General features: G+C 41.9%; 1 protein-coding gene and 1 long non-coding RNA gene across 5 annotated transcripts in view; one reads left to right on the top strand and one right to left on the bottom strand.

Moving 5' to 3' along the window:
• Window positions 1–8,555, bottom strand: part of NUFIP2 (nuclear FMR1 interacting protein 2) — a 206,449-nt gene extending 197,894 nt beyond the window's left edge. Inside the window, exon 1 of one of the 2 annotated variants that reach the window (XM_069226235.1) lies at window positions 8,220–8,555. The gene's annotated coding sequence lies outside the window, so the exon portion shown is untranslated. The other variant, XM_069226236.1, reaches the window with a different exon arrangement.
• A 190-nt stretch (window positions 8,556–8,745) lies between these two features.
• LOC138285826 (uncharacterized) overlaps window positions 8,746–13,154 on the top strand; it is a 39,393-nt gene continuing 34,984 nt past the window's right edge. For all 3 annotated transcript variants that reach the window (XR_011201647.1, XR_011201648.1, XR_011201649.1), the window contains exon 1: window positions 8,746–8,947. This is a non-coding gene — a long non-coding RNA (uncharacterized lncRNA). The remainder of the gene's footprint in view (window positions 8,948–13,154) is intronic.

A 13,154-nucleotide genomic window follows, 5' to 3' on the forward strand; every position in this document is an offset into this window, starting at 1 on the left:
TGAACCCAGCTCACCACATTTCTGGCAACCTGAAAAGAAATAAGAAGCACTGCTTAGCTGAACCCCACAGAAGAGAAGAAGTAAGACAACTGACTTGGCCCCAGCCCTAACGGCCTGTCTCCTGCTTCAAAGAACCTGCACAAGAACAGTGACGCATCCAGCGGAACCAGCGACCTCTGCCAAGCTCCGGAGGACTGCCCTGCACCCAAAAGCACGAAGAACTCCTGTGGACAGCAGCCCTCTCCAAGAAGAAACACCCAAGGACTCCAGCACCACTCAGAATGCGTTAGTCCTGACCACTCTGCACCCAACACCCAGGGCCCGTGTCTAGGTGGCCCAACCAACTAGAGAGGATCCCCAGGCTATTCCGAGCAAGTGCACACCCTAGGTTGACCTCTCCACCCCTCCACATCGACACCTGCAGAGGGAATCCTGAGGACCCCTCCACCTACCCCCCGACCGCGAAAGCGCCAGACAAAGATATCCGACGCCTAAAGGACCATCGCACTAGCAGCCCCCAGGCCTTGGAGAACCCGACCTCCAGTGCAGCTACATTCAGCAGGCAGCCCTCCTCCCTGTCCAGCCTGTGGTTTGCCCAAGACAACCCTCTAGACTTCGCCTGTTGTAGCTGAGTGACCCCCGGGGTTCCATCACTGAGAACAATTGGAAGCCAGACGCCTTGTTTGCACCCTGCACCCAGCCACCACAGTGCCGCTGAGGATGTATGTTTGGTGCCTACGTGTGCGCCCCCCAGTGCTCCTCTAAACCTAACAGGTCTGCCCTCAAAAAGAGGCAGGTACTTACCTGCCTGCAGACCTGAAACCGAGTGCCCCCAGTCTCCATAGGAGCCCATGTTAAAATTGCCTCACCTTTGACCTCTGCACACGGCTGGCCGTATGTTGCTGGTGGTGGGTGTTTGGGGTTAACTTGAATCCCAACCCGTGGACTTCCTCACTCCCAGAGACTTACCTGCAAATCAATCTTACTTTTCTTTCCCCCAGGAACTGTTTCTAAAAATTGCACTGTCAACTTTTAAAAACAGATAATCGCTGATATTTTTTAAAAACTGTATAAAACGTATCGATTTCAAACAGAGTGCTATTGCTGTGTGTGAAATACGCAAGTATTGAAGTACTAACCTTCACCTTTAATCTTGTGGTTCTATAAATAAATAAAATATATTTTTGCTATATAAAACCCATTGGTCTGGAGTTAAGTCATTGAGAGTGTGCTTCTTCTACTGTCTGTGTACAACAAATGCTTTGCACTACCCTCGGAGAGGCCTAACTGCTTGACCGCACTACCACAAAAGAGAGCATTAGTATAATCTACTTTAGCCTCTGGGGAACCCCGGACTTTGTGCACACTCTATCATTTTGATATAGTATATAGAGAGCAGACTTCCTACAGCATCTTAAATTGAATCTGCTGTGCTATTCCAATAGAATACCACTTTCACCACCCCATCATCAGCGTTGCTGGCTGGCTAACACAATTCCCCCAAAAAAAAGACACAAGACAACCACAGAGGAGAAATAAATTAGAAGGGTCACCCAAACATAGCAAGAGTGTTCAAACAGTCACAGTGTAATAAGGATGTTAAGTTGGCCTGAATCATGGTTATAATTGTAATAATATGGCAAGATTAAAACATATACAATTATCATATAAACCTTTATCAGAAATAAACTTTTGGCGATAAGACTGTAATGCTCAAAACAGCTCCTAGAGGGCACAATAACAAAAATATCATTTGTAAGAAATATGGTCAAGTTAGCATATTGTTAGCCCCTGGAGGGTATAACCCAATGAAAAAAAAACAGGAGAAAGAAATTCAGTGTAACCCTATACTTAGCCCCTAGCGGGTGTTTTGGGGCTAGCAGGCCTACTGCAATGATATAACAAACGAGACCTTTAAAACAAAACTTCTCCCAGCTGTAAAATAAAAAGTTCTAGTCATGAAAAAGCTTTAAACAAAAAACCACACTAAATGGTGGGAGAGTGTACTATTTTGGGGTCCCCACTAACCTAGTGTGAGGCCCCAGAGATCATGCAGACAGAGCGTTTTGCAGGTAGTCTCACTGTCCTAAGACCACCACAGGCTGAGTTATGAGCAAAAATGTTTTGTAGAAGTAATGCCCTGCAAAGTAATATGGGGGGTGTGTTCCCAAGCGCAGTGAATATTGTAGTATTGGCTATCTCGCTGTGCTGGGAGAGCCGCTTTCGCTTTCAGGATTTCTGTTTTACATAAAATATTTACCAATTTCAAGTGTTTTAAGGGGAGAGCCACAAGAAATTCCTCTGATTAGTTAACTGTATACAATGTGACCAGCGTTCCAATACCACTGATTTGAGTTCACATTGGTGGGCCAGTTCGCGCTGTGAGCACCATGGCCAACATGCAGCACAAAGGGGAGAGACACAAGGAAAAACAACAACAACAACAAAAAATAGTTCGCCCACGCTGAAATAGATCGGCAATCGTGCAATAATTCATGTAACAGGCAGTCTGCAAGGCGTGACAAAATCAGCCTCAAGGTGGGACAAACGTGAAACAGTTACCAATGACATCAAGTGATTTTTTAAAGGCAAGCCAAAGGAACGAATGAAAGTGATGGGTGTGAGATGAGCATGGTTAAAAGCCCACAATACTTGCAACAGACCAAAGCGCTTGCGCACTCAACCTAAAAACGTGTTATCCTTTAAAACTAACAGGAGCATCAATTACTGAACAACAATCCCCAAAAGTGTTAGCGGTAGGAATTTTATCATGTTTAGGAGATTTTTGATTGATCTATAAATAGAATCCATCTCAAAAGAAGGCAAGTAAACAAAACGCCCACTAACATCTTAATATTCATTAATGCAGTTTATAAATGTAGCCAAGGTGCCCATGTGATCACACAGTTACATAAAATGGAAATAAACACTATGTATATACAAAAATGAGGTGAACTGATGAGACAGTAAGTGGGCGGACATCTCAGTCCACAAACAGCCAAAATGTACCATCATATCAACCCAAATAGCTGACGGCATGCCAATATTATTTATATAATGCATTGTCATTACTAGCACAAAAGCTCAAGCATCGATGCTCAGCGACAGAAATGCCAAGAATTTGCAACCTACATACTTGGGTGACACAGACAATATAGTGAAGCACTCTTCTGAATGGTGCCATTAGCCTTGACCAACCTCCTGAAGCATTTTTTTTTTTTTTTTTTTTTTTTTTTAACTGTGCCTGGCGCCCTCCCTAATTTGTAAATTACATTGACTCCAGGAGTCTCACCGGACAAATCGCTTCCCAAGAGGCTCTGATCAGGTATGACTACACAACTTTAATGACACTTCCGATCATGCCAGACACCTCTATGCTTCAACTAACCTACACGGCCCCTCCTCGGTACTGAAAGCTCATGGTAGTGCCTAGTGTTCGAATGCTTTAATGATTGGTGAAAAAAATTAAAAAATAAAAACACCGAGACAGCCACCACCAACTAAATACAAAGAGCCTTGGTTGGTATGGCAGATTTCTGCAAGGAGGGAACCCAGGGAAAAATTAATTTGCTTGGGTACGTTTGTTCATTCTGTGAGAAGGACTGAATGCTGAAAACAGATTGCTTCCTATGCGTAGGTTCTGTGACTATTGGGAGAGGGAATAAAGAGGCACTACAGAGAGTGGGATTAGGGAAGCACATGGGCAGGAATACATACCGCACCAGAATGGAGAAGGTTCACTTTAAAAAAATTGCAAAGGACACCTTCATGCTGCAAAGCGAGGTACTACAATGGGTTCACTGATCTAGCCTACGCTACCTGTCTCTCTAGTGAGCCTCCAAAAGCAAGGGCTTTTACAAAACCCAGCCTCAAATATGGTGATGACACTATCTATACACAATGCCTGATGAGGCACGCCATCAATGTGTCACTATACCACATCATCAGTGGTCAACAGAAAAAAGACCTAAGTAATGTTTGCCTGTGGGTAGTTATATTTCTTCTTCAATTTATATGTTTCACCTTTATGGTGTGATACCGATTCTCATATCCATGTTAACTCTGTCTTTTTATGCCATTTATGCACTTTCTTCTCATCGGTATTCGTGCTCCTCGGTTTATTCACTATCTAGGCACCGTCGTCCAGTTGATATTTCTTTATTAACTGCTCGTTATCTGCCATATTCTGCTTTTCTCCTTTTTGCCACAAAATGCACTCAGGCCTCTCACAACGCAAAGTAGACCCTGGCCTCTAAGCCCCCACCAGGTAAAAGCTTCTTCTTAGACCTGCACCTCTATTAACAGAGTAAAATGAAGCATGGCAGTCACTGGGAGTTAACTCAAGGAGAAGCTGCATGCCGATGATGGAAAGTAGTACCATCGTGTAAATTGCATTAATTCGTTTTCATATTATGCTGCCATATGTATAACACTCTAAGGTCGAATTGCACGGCATTCATTAAAAGCAGCTGCTGTTACCACTTAACATAATACTTCTACTTCCCTGCCCAGTACACCCTATGATTCAACATACACACCACACGTAGCCCCTCGAAACTAGAAGTACCCTTTTACAGTCAGATTTATTGCTTAGTGGTGGATGAGCAGATGAACACTCGAGCTGGACTCAGCTCGAGGTCCTCCTGGAAACTCAAGCCCAAAACCAGAAGAGCTTTTAAAAAGACAATGTGGTCTAGTGTCTATAGCTGTGGACCGTGCACAATGTAGAGCCAGGTTGTAATCCCCATCTCAGTTCAGCATTCTGTAAACCACCCTGCGCTGAAACAAAAAAGGCATATTTTAGTTGTGCATGTTGCGATTAATTTTTATGTCTTTGGTCAAGGTTTGAATTGAGAATAACTGTTAAAAATAAATGACAGTCTTCTTGTCACCCATAATCTTAATCACATATTCTAAGCATGAATGACCTAGCACCAAATTTAGATGTCAAAAAGAGATGCATCTAATGGCTGAATTGCATAGTGTGAAACTGGACAATCTGGGGGGGGTCAATCCAGGTTTTACAGCTTGATCAAACAAATGATCCTAGACAAATACTTCATTTAAGTGAATTACTTTTTTGTTCCTGGTCACATATGAGAGCAGCTTCAAACGTGCAAGTTCTGTATATATGTCCTGCACAAAATACTCTTGTTTGATTTAATAGCCTATAATCCTGCTCTATTTATAATAAGAATCCAAACCATATATAGATTGCACATGACAATGGACTTGCCTTTTACGTCACTAATGGTGTTGTCATCCAAGCAGGAACAGAAATGTTTCTCAATGCTTGTTAAAAACTATACCTTTTAATAAAGGTCTTTCTATGCCGAGACCTAATCCGGGGGTGTGGAATTCCTATAGCCTGACGCCCCGGACATATTGTTTGAGGGCAAGGACAAGATTTCATGTTTACTTTGTTCTTGGGACAAGTAGGCCCAACCCCCTACAGCACAAACCCTTTGGCTGTTATTTTACAGTACCACATTATGGTGCTGGGAAGTGAATTGTCAGCATTTGAGGTAATATTTGTGTCCATATATTACAAGTTCAAACTTGCATTTATGTTTCATTCATGCAAAGCCTTTATTATTAGAATGAGCGCTCTAAATAAATGTAATCTCGAACTGCACTACTGACTGTGGTTCCGGAAAAAAAAAAGAAAAAAAAAAAAATAATAGTGTACCCACGTTTGCAAAGTTTAACAATATGAGGCTATGTATAATGCTCCCAGAAGGTTCTCTGGTTAAAAGCAAATATTTGCAGAAGCTTGAAAGCAAAATTGATAATTCTTTGCTTACAAAATAAAATATTGAGAAAAAAAAAATGCAACTAGGAAAAAAATTTGTGCTAAACTACTGCGAAAATTAGGTACCATTTCATTGAAGCATCATTTAGTAAAATGTGTTGACGCACGCTGGTTTTTCCCAAAAAATATTCATAGTGGAAAATCATTGTAACCAGTTTCAACAAGATTATGGGAAAGCATGAATAATAAACAAGCATTGGCAAAGCCAACAGGTCTGACACCGGTGGCCAGTCTTTGGTTTTGTCAACAAGTGTTTTGTTTTGACATGGCTTTTATTAAATGTTATTGTTGTGGGAGCTGCCATGCTCCAACATTGTAACAAACACTGGCGAAAAGCAAAAATATTTTTTGGTCTCAAAACCCACACATTAACAAAGTAGTTCCTGGCACTGAACAAAATTACTTTGTGTGCCGATTTGATCCTTGTGAATGAGCAGATTGCTATCATTCAACCTGAAGCCAGCAAATATATGAACAGAGAGAGATATAATTTTAATAAAAAGAAAAAGGTCTTTGTTAACGCCTGACCCAAACAGGGACCCAATTCATAAAGATTCACAAAAGTGCACCCAAGGTATATGTCTTTGCACTACTGCAGATTAATGTACTTCATGAACTCACAAGAATTCATAGAAGTAGACCAGAATATCATACTCCTAAGAAATTATTTGTGAACTGTACTTTGGCACACACAAATATGGAAGTGTAGATTTACTCATGTGAAAATCTGTTGAGTGTTTACAAGTTCAGTTTTCTTCCAACCACTTTTTTCCCCAACCGTAGAAGAAGCTTTACATCTGCCATTGTCAGGAGTTAATTTCCATAACAGGCAAGTTAGCAGGTTTGCACTTACTCAAAAGGGCATTTCAACCTTGGAACTATTGTTTAGTGCTATCGCCGGGCTCAGTATGGATCTGCAAAAAGGTGGCAAAATTTCAGAATTGCTAGTATAAAGCAATATTAGAGTATTACCCCTGGCATAATCAGAGAGGCTATTGTCAGAACTCCTGTTTAATGACACGGTGGCCATAATTTGTCACTGCGCTACATGGCTCCAAAACAACAAGTAGATTTTCTGTCAGGACATGAAGATTTACGAAGCAATCTGCCCCATGGACAAGTATTTTATTAAACTCCACACCCCTGTAATCTAACATACTAAAGTGAAACAGTTACACATGTTACATATGTGCACATTTTAAGTGTACTCTGTGCTTGTTGCATGGTTTGCAAACCAGATATTTTCAAGGCTCGGCTCACCCGGTTATTAATTGACTCGCCCACCTCTCTTACGCCTTACCATACACATATAACTTGAAAGCTATTGAATAGCAGCTGTAACATCTAAAGGAGGAAACTTCTGCGGTCCCTAATGTAATGTACTTATAAAAGAATGTCAAAAAATACAGTTTAATAATGAAGACCTAATTGATATCATATGATGATACATCCTGAGTTAAGCTAAGTGAAAGTGCGATTTTGACTCAAGCTCACAGATTTATGCTTAGGGTGACCAGGTTTTGAGAAGTAAAGACCAGGAAAGGCCAGACGCAGAAGTAGGACTAAAGACTAACAATGATCAAGGTATAAATCTGGCCTGTCCAGGTTTTGGTGTACATGTAATCCTGCAAAGCAGAAGTGAAAGGTATGCTCTGTTTCCAACGGCGCTTATAAAGTCAGAAATAACTAACGTAAGTTATCTTTTTCTTGCAGTCAACATAGAAGATCAGATGTAAACATAGCCTTGTAAACAAACACATTATATATATATATATATATATATAGGCACAGATTTGCAAAGATAAGTTTACATTAGATTAGCAGCTGCAGGATCTCAGTACTTCCTCCGCCTGAACACCCCTGCCTTCCTCCTCGCTGTCTCACGTCTGCTAAGAAGGCGCAGCTGACCCCTTCCTGCGCTACCTGAAACAAAAAGATAAATTATACTATTTACTTCAGACTTTAGAGGCGCCGGGTATGGGTCAATTTACCGGAATGAGTTGACATTTGTCCCCAAAAAAACGGAACATGTATTTGAAATGAGTAAAGGGTCGGGACAGTCCTCGAAAAACTGGACTGTCCTGGGAATTCCGGGACATCTGATCTGAGTATTCATGCAGTCCCCATGAAAGCCCAAACGCGAGAAGTCAGATTCTCCCTGTCTGACACTGCCATGTTTATTTACATCAGTGACAATTTCTTCTCGCTTTTCACTGGTGGTGACCTTCTTCCTGGGACCCCGCAGAGGCCCGACTGAAAGGGAAGCTGTATGCTCTACCTCACGGCTTCTGTGACCTGCGCCTTTACTCCAGCCCTCTGCTGCCGGCCAACAAAAATAGGCCTCGGCTCCCAGTAAATAGGGAGCAAAGTCCAACAAGATGACGTGGATGAACGCGCTGCGACATACCGATACGTGTCTTTATTTATCTTCCGTTATCTTCAAGAGCAGTCGAGCTCCTCACAGCTGACAGGATCCAGGGGCAGCTGGGCGGTCGGAATGCCGGGGTTGGAGGGACTGCGGGGGAGCACGGTGCACACATACCAGCCCGCCCGAATCCGGCGGGAGGCTCCCGAGAGCGGGCCTTACCTCCCGCCGCCCCCGGACAAAAACCGCTATAAAAAAAGCCGAACGTCTCCACTTTGCTTTCGACTGTAACCGACTTCAAAACGTAAAGACAGGGAGAGGCTGTGGGAAAGCTAGTTTATAGTGATTGACAGATAAAGGGACGGCACTAAAGGAGGGATTTGGTGACCGAACGGCCCAATGAAGCATAGGATAGGTTAGAAAATATTAACCCGCCCAGGAACGTTGGCGCAGCCGCCCCGGAAGAAACCGCTCCTCCTGCTGTCCCGGAAGAGAAGCCCTGTCGCTACGGAAGAAACAGCCCAGCTGTCCCGGAAGAGTTCGTGGAAGCTGCTCTAGAGTGTGTATTTTATGCTGGGTGCCACGGGGCATGTTTTGAGGAAGCGTGCGCCGCAGCCTGTTGTCACGGGAGCCCTCGAGTAGATTGACCCCAGGGAACTCTGATGTCCAGCGCCATAAGAGGAAGCGCCTCTAGCTGTAGATTGATTAGTTTTGACGATAGGCGAAATGCGACAAGGGTATTGGATAGAGAGGATACATGAGTGTTCAAGGTCTGTATCAACCATCGTGTCAGCATGATAGTTGTCGGGAGGAGGATGTGGTGACAGAACTCTGGAGTGAGTCCCATTTGAGAATATTCTCCGCTATAATAGGGGAATAGATGTCAATATTTTTCTTTTTGTTTCCCAGCTTAACTTTTACATGCTCATTTTGGTTTAATCTTTGGGCCCGGTTATTGTAACTATTGTACCCAGAATTAAGTTATTTCGTCGTTATGGCGATCCTTGCCACCTTTTTTCCAGAGAAAACTAATACTAGCCTTCCCTTCATGTTTTAATAAGACCCGGCCATGATCCTCGTGTAGAATTTTATATGAAAAAGTCAGTACTAATTATACCTTGCCTTTCAGTTTTTCTTTATTTATTAGTCAGTCAGAGCCATTACGGCAGGTGTAGAACACATTTAAACTGTTTTTTTTTCTTGCACCAGGAGTCGAAGTTAGGGGCTGGGGTACAGAGAGTTTGAGGGCCTGATGTGCACCTACGTTTTTAATTTTAATAAAAAACAGGTCCCCTACTTTTAGGGAAAATAGAACTGCCCCTGGATGGTTAATTCAGACAGTTGGAATGCTTAAGCTGAAGTGTAATGAACGCGAGGGAGAGGCAGACAGCTAAATAAGTCTTTTTGCCAGGGTGCCAGCTTCCCTGAAAGAAATGTACTTGTGTGCAAGCATGGCACAAGCCGGGGGTACACGGTGTCCACCCACTATTTTCAAAGGGCGGATGCCGTCCACCCTTCAAGTTGTGAACCCCACTGAAATATGCTGAACTTCACCCAGTGTAATTGTCCGACCAGACACCAGGACACATTCACTAGCGCCTGCATGTTGTCTGCTTTCATTTCAAGCAGCAACATGCAGGCAGTGAGTGGGCCTTTATATTTCAGACTCCAGCTGGGCCCATAACAAAGGCTGAATTTGAGTTGCTAAGCAGGCCCCCTTTTGTTCCATTATTCAGACTGAGCGCTAACTGTACCTCACACCTAGATGCAAATGCTAAGGGAGAAAAACAAAGGCACACAGCTTGTTGTTATCAATTCTCAAATACTCGAGAGGCATGCTTTTTAGGTTGTTCAATCCCTGTACATGAGACAGATGCATACATTGTAAAAATGTCGGATGTGTTGGTCTGTGCCAGTCTTTCTCAAATACTCGAGAGGCATGCTTTTTAGGTTGTTCAATCCCTGTACATGAGAGAGATGCATACATTGTAAAAATGTCGGATGTGTTGGTCTGTGCCAGTCTTTACACAATTAGCAATTTAAATACCAGTATATTGTTTTATTTTTATATATAGCACAACTCATCCCACTGTAGGGCGTCAAAGCACTTTACATCACACGTATTTAAAATACATTGACAACAAAATCCAGAGTTTTTTAAAACAAAAAAATACATATAAATTGAGGCCTACATTTTACGTCGGGGTTGCGTCACTTTATTTTGGCACAGCCCAGACTCAAAATCTCATTCTTGAATCTTATATTTCGCTCAAATGTACCCATGAAAGACCTGCAAAAGCGTGTTAAGATGTGATGGTAGTTTCTGTGAGGTCACTTTCTGTTAAACTGTGATGTCACTTGTATACTGCCAAACTTGGTTAGTTCCCCCCACCCCACTTCTCTCTGCAAATGTAACGGGTGCTTGGAAACCGGAATTGGCTTGAGAGATATATTATTTTTCAGTGGTATTGTAACAGAGCTACTAGCTAAGCTGTGAAGTGTGTGCTTTTAAAATACAGTTATTAAAACAGATTTTCTTCCTGAAGACACTGATTTATTCATTTTGAATGGTATTGTAAGGGAGCTGCTAGCTAAGCTGTAAAATGTGTGCTTTTAAAAGACAATAAACACATATATATATATATATATATATATATATATATATTTTTTTTTTTTTTTTTTTTTTTTTACACAATACTTGCAGTCTGGGTATTACCAAAATCTATCTTTGGTAAGCATTTTCTAACAGGCTATCCTATACTGTGTGTAATGCAAGTTTAAAATATCAACTTGCATGTTCACAGTGCTTTTTGTCACAGACTTGAACCTTGTAGTACTAAACATGCACAACTCAATAGTTTCAACTACACCAACCAGGATTCAATTCTGTGTCTCTCTGATGCAGTGCATTAGCTAACAGAGGTTCATAGTGTGCAGTAGTGTATTTCCTTCTGATTAGCATAACTTGCATTTAATTTTCATTTAAGCTCTGCGTTATTTTGTATGTATTTACATGAAGGTAAAAGGCCAAAAACAAGTCACAGAATATATATTTTAGCCACACCTTTGACCATGCCCCAGTCCATAGCACATAGCATCATAGTTCTCATACTTTTGTTTTAATGCACTTTGACCACTGCTTACATCTACTGTTTAAAGTATGTAGTGGCAATGGGAAGAAATACCACCTAAGATTTTTTTTTATTGTAGTGGTCAGGGCATTAAAATAAATATCAGTCATGCCCTAATAAAACCAGCCAAGGAATTCCCGAATGGAGGTCCATGAGCTACACTGTCTCGAGCTGTGGAGTTTCAAGACACTGGCTGTCTCTTGAGCTTTTCTGGGCAGAGCTGTTGTACCTTCTGTGTGTGCCCATCATCTTTTGGGGATTGGTCTTCCTATGTTGATTCCCCATCTTTCACATATAGGTCTTATGTGGAGCTGTTCTACATTAATTTTGTAAAAACTGTTAAAACACCAGGTGGTGTGATAATTGTCATGAGAGTGAAAGATGCACACATTGAACATACAGCATGTAGTGATATAGGGGGTTATTCTAACTTTGGAGGAGTGTTAATCCGTCCCAAAAGTGACGGTAAAGTGACGGATATACCACCAGCCGTATTACGAGTTCCATAGGATATAATGGACTCGTAATACGGCTGGTGGTAAATCCGTCACTTTTCCGTCACTTTTGGGACGGATTAACACCTCCTCCAAAGTTAGAATAACCCCCATAGTGTAGTCCCTTACTTCTGTGTGTCAGGTTAATGTGTCATTGGAAAGGTCCATAGCATTTTTGTGAAGGAGCCTTAGCTTGTAGATGCAATGCTCTGTCTGCCTCCTTCCGAACCCAAACTCCTCAGTGATGTACTTTCAACATTCAGCCCTTATTGGGCAGGAGTCATTTCTTTCAGTATGTGGAACCTGATCTCGAACCCCAGCTGCTCAACACAAAATATAATTTTTTTGTTTTGTTTTGTTCTTCCCGCCGCTCAGATAAATTGGGAGAAAGGGTGCAGAAGATAATAAATTAAAGGTAAAGTAACAGCATGAGTAATCAAGTTAACACACCTGGCTCCCAATTGACAGTGACAAAACACATCCATTACATTTTTATGAAAGGGTCTTCCAAAGGAAGTTTCCAGAGAACCACATGTCAAAGCATTTCCCTTTGATTTTAAGTCATAGATGGTCTAACGCTCTCCAGTAGTGTGCTAGCATCAAGCCTAAGAACGAGAGCTTCAAGCGAAAGAGCCCTTGGGCAGAAGGAGGGTGATTCTTGACAGCTGTGGGAGAAGGTGGAGTATCATTTCACAATCAGTAGACGACAAAGCACCCTTCACTCTATCAGCCAGGGTATAACTTCCTGTCTAGGGTCTGCATTGAGGAAACAGACCAAAAGCAGATCTGGTCCAAAAAGCAGGCTTGTACAACATTAACTACTACAAGTTACAAGATAAGAAAAACACACTGGAAGTTAGTTTCATTAGAAGGTTTGGCAGATATCACACCTCCTTCTCCAATCACAACCATCTCTCTTAAAATTTCATAAAGATTCTCTTTCACTCAAGGATAAGAAACGTGTAGAAGATAAAGACATAACAGTGGAAATGCAAATTTTCATTGGCAGGAAGCATTGCATTGGTGGAAACTAAAATGGCAATAGCAGAAAGTCCTACGGGGAGAGATGTAATCCAGGACCAAGATAAATTTCGTTATCACAGCTTTAAATCGAGGCCCAATAGGTGTAAAGCCCAGTGTCGAAATTGTTGACAAAAAACTAAAATATGGAAATGTGTTATTATGACGTGAACATCCCATTTTTGTGGGTCTGTAAGAACCTTAGTATTGTTAAATGTTAACACAACTTGCGCAACAAGAGAGTTTTAACATCCAAAATGTCACTTCTCTTCTCTCCAGCAACTAGGGTGTTTATGGGAGGGAAGTTCTATGCAGGGTTTGGACACAAGTAT

Source organism: Pleurodeles waltl, chromosome 3_1 (genome assembly GCF_031143425.1).
Source record: "Pleurodeles waltl isolate 20211129_DDA chromosome 3_1, aPleWal1.hap1.20221129, whole genome shotgun sequence".
Classification (NCBI taxonomy): Eukaryota; Metazoa; Chordata; class Amphibia; order Caudata; family Salamandridae; genus Pleurodeles; species Pleurodeles waltl.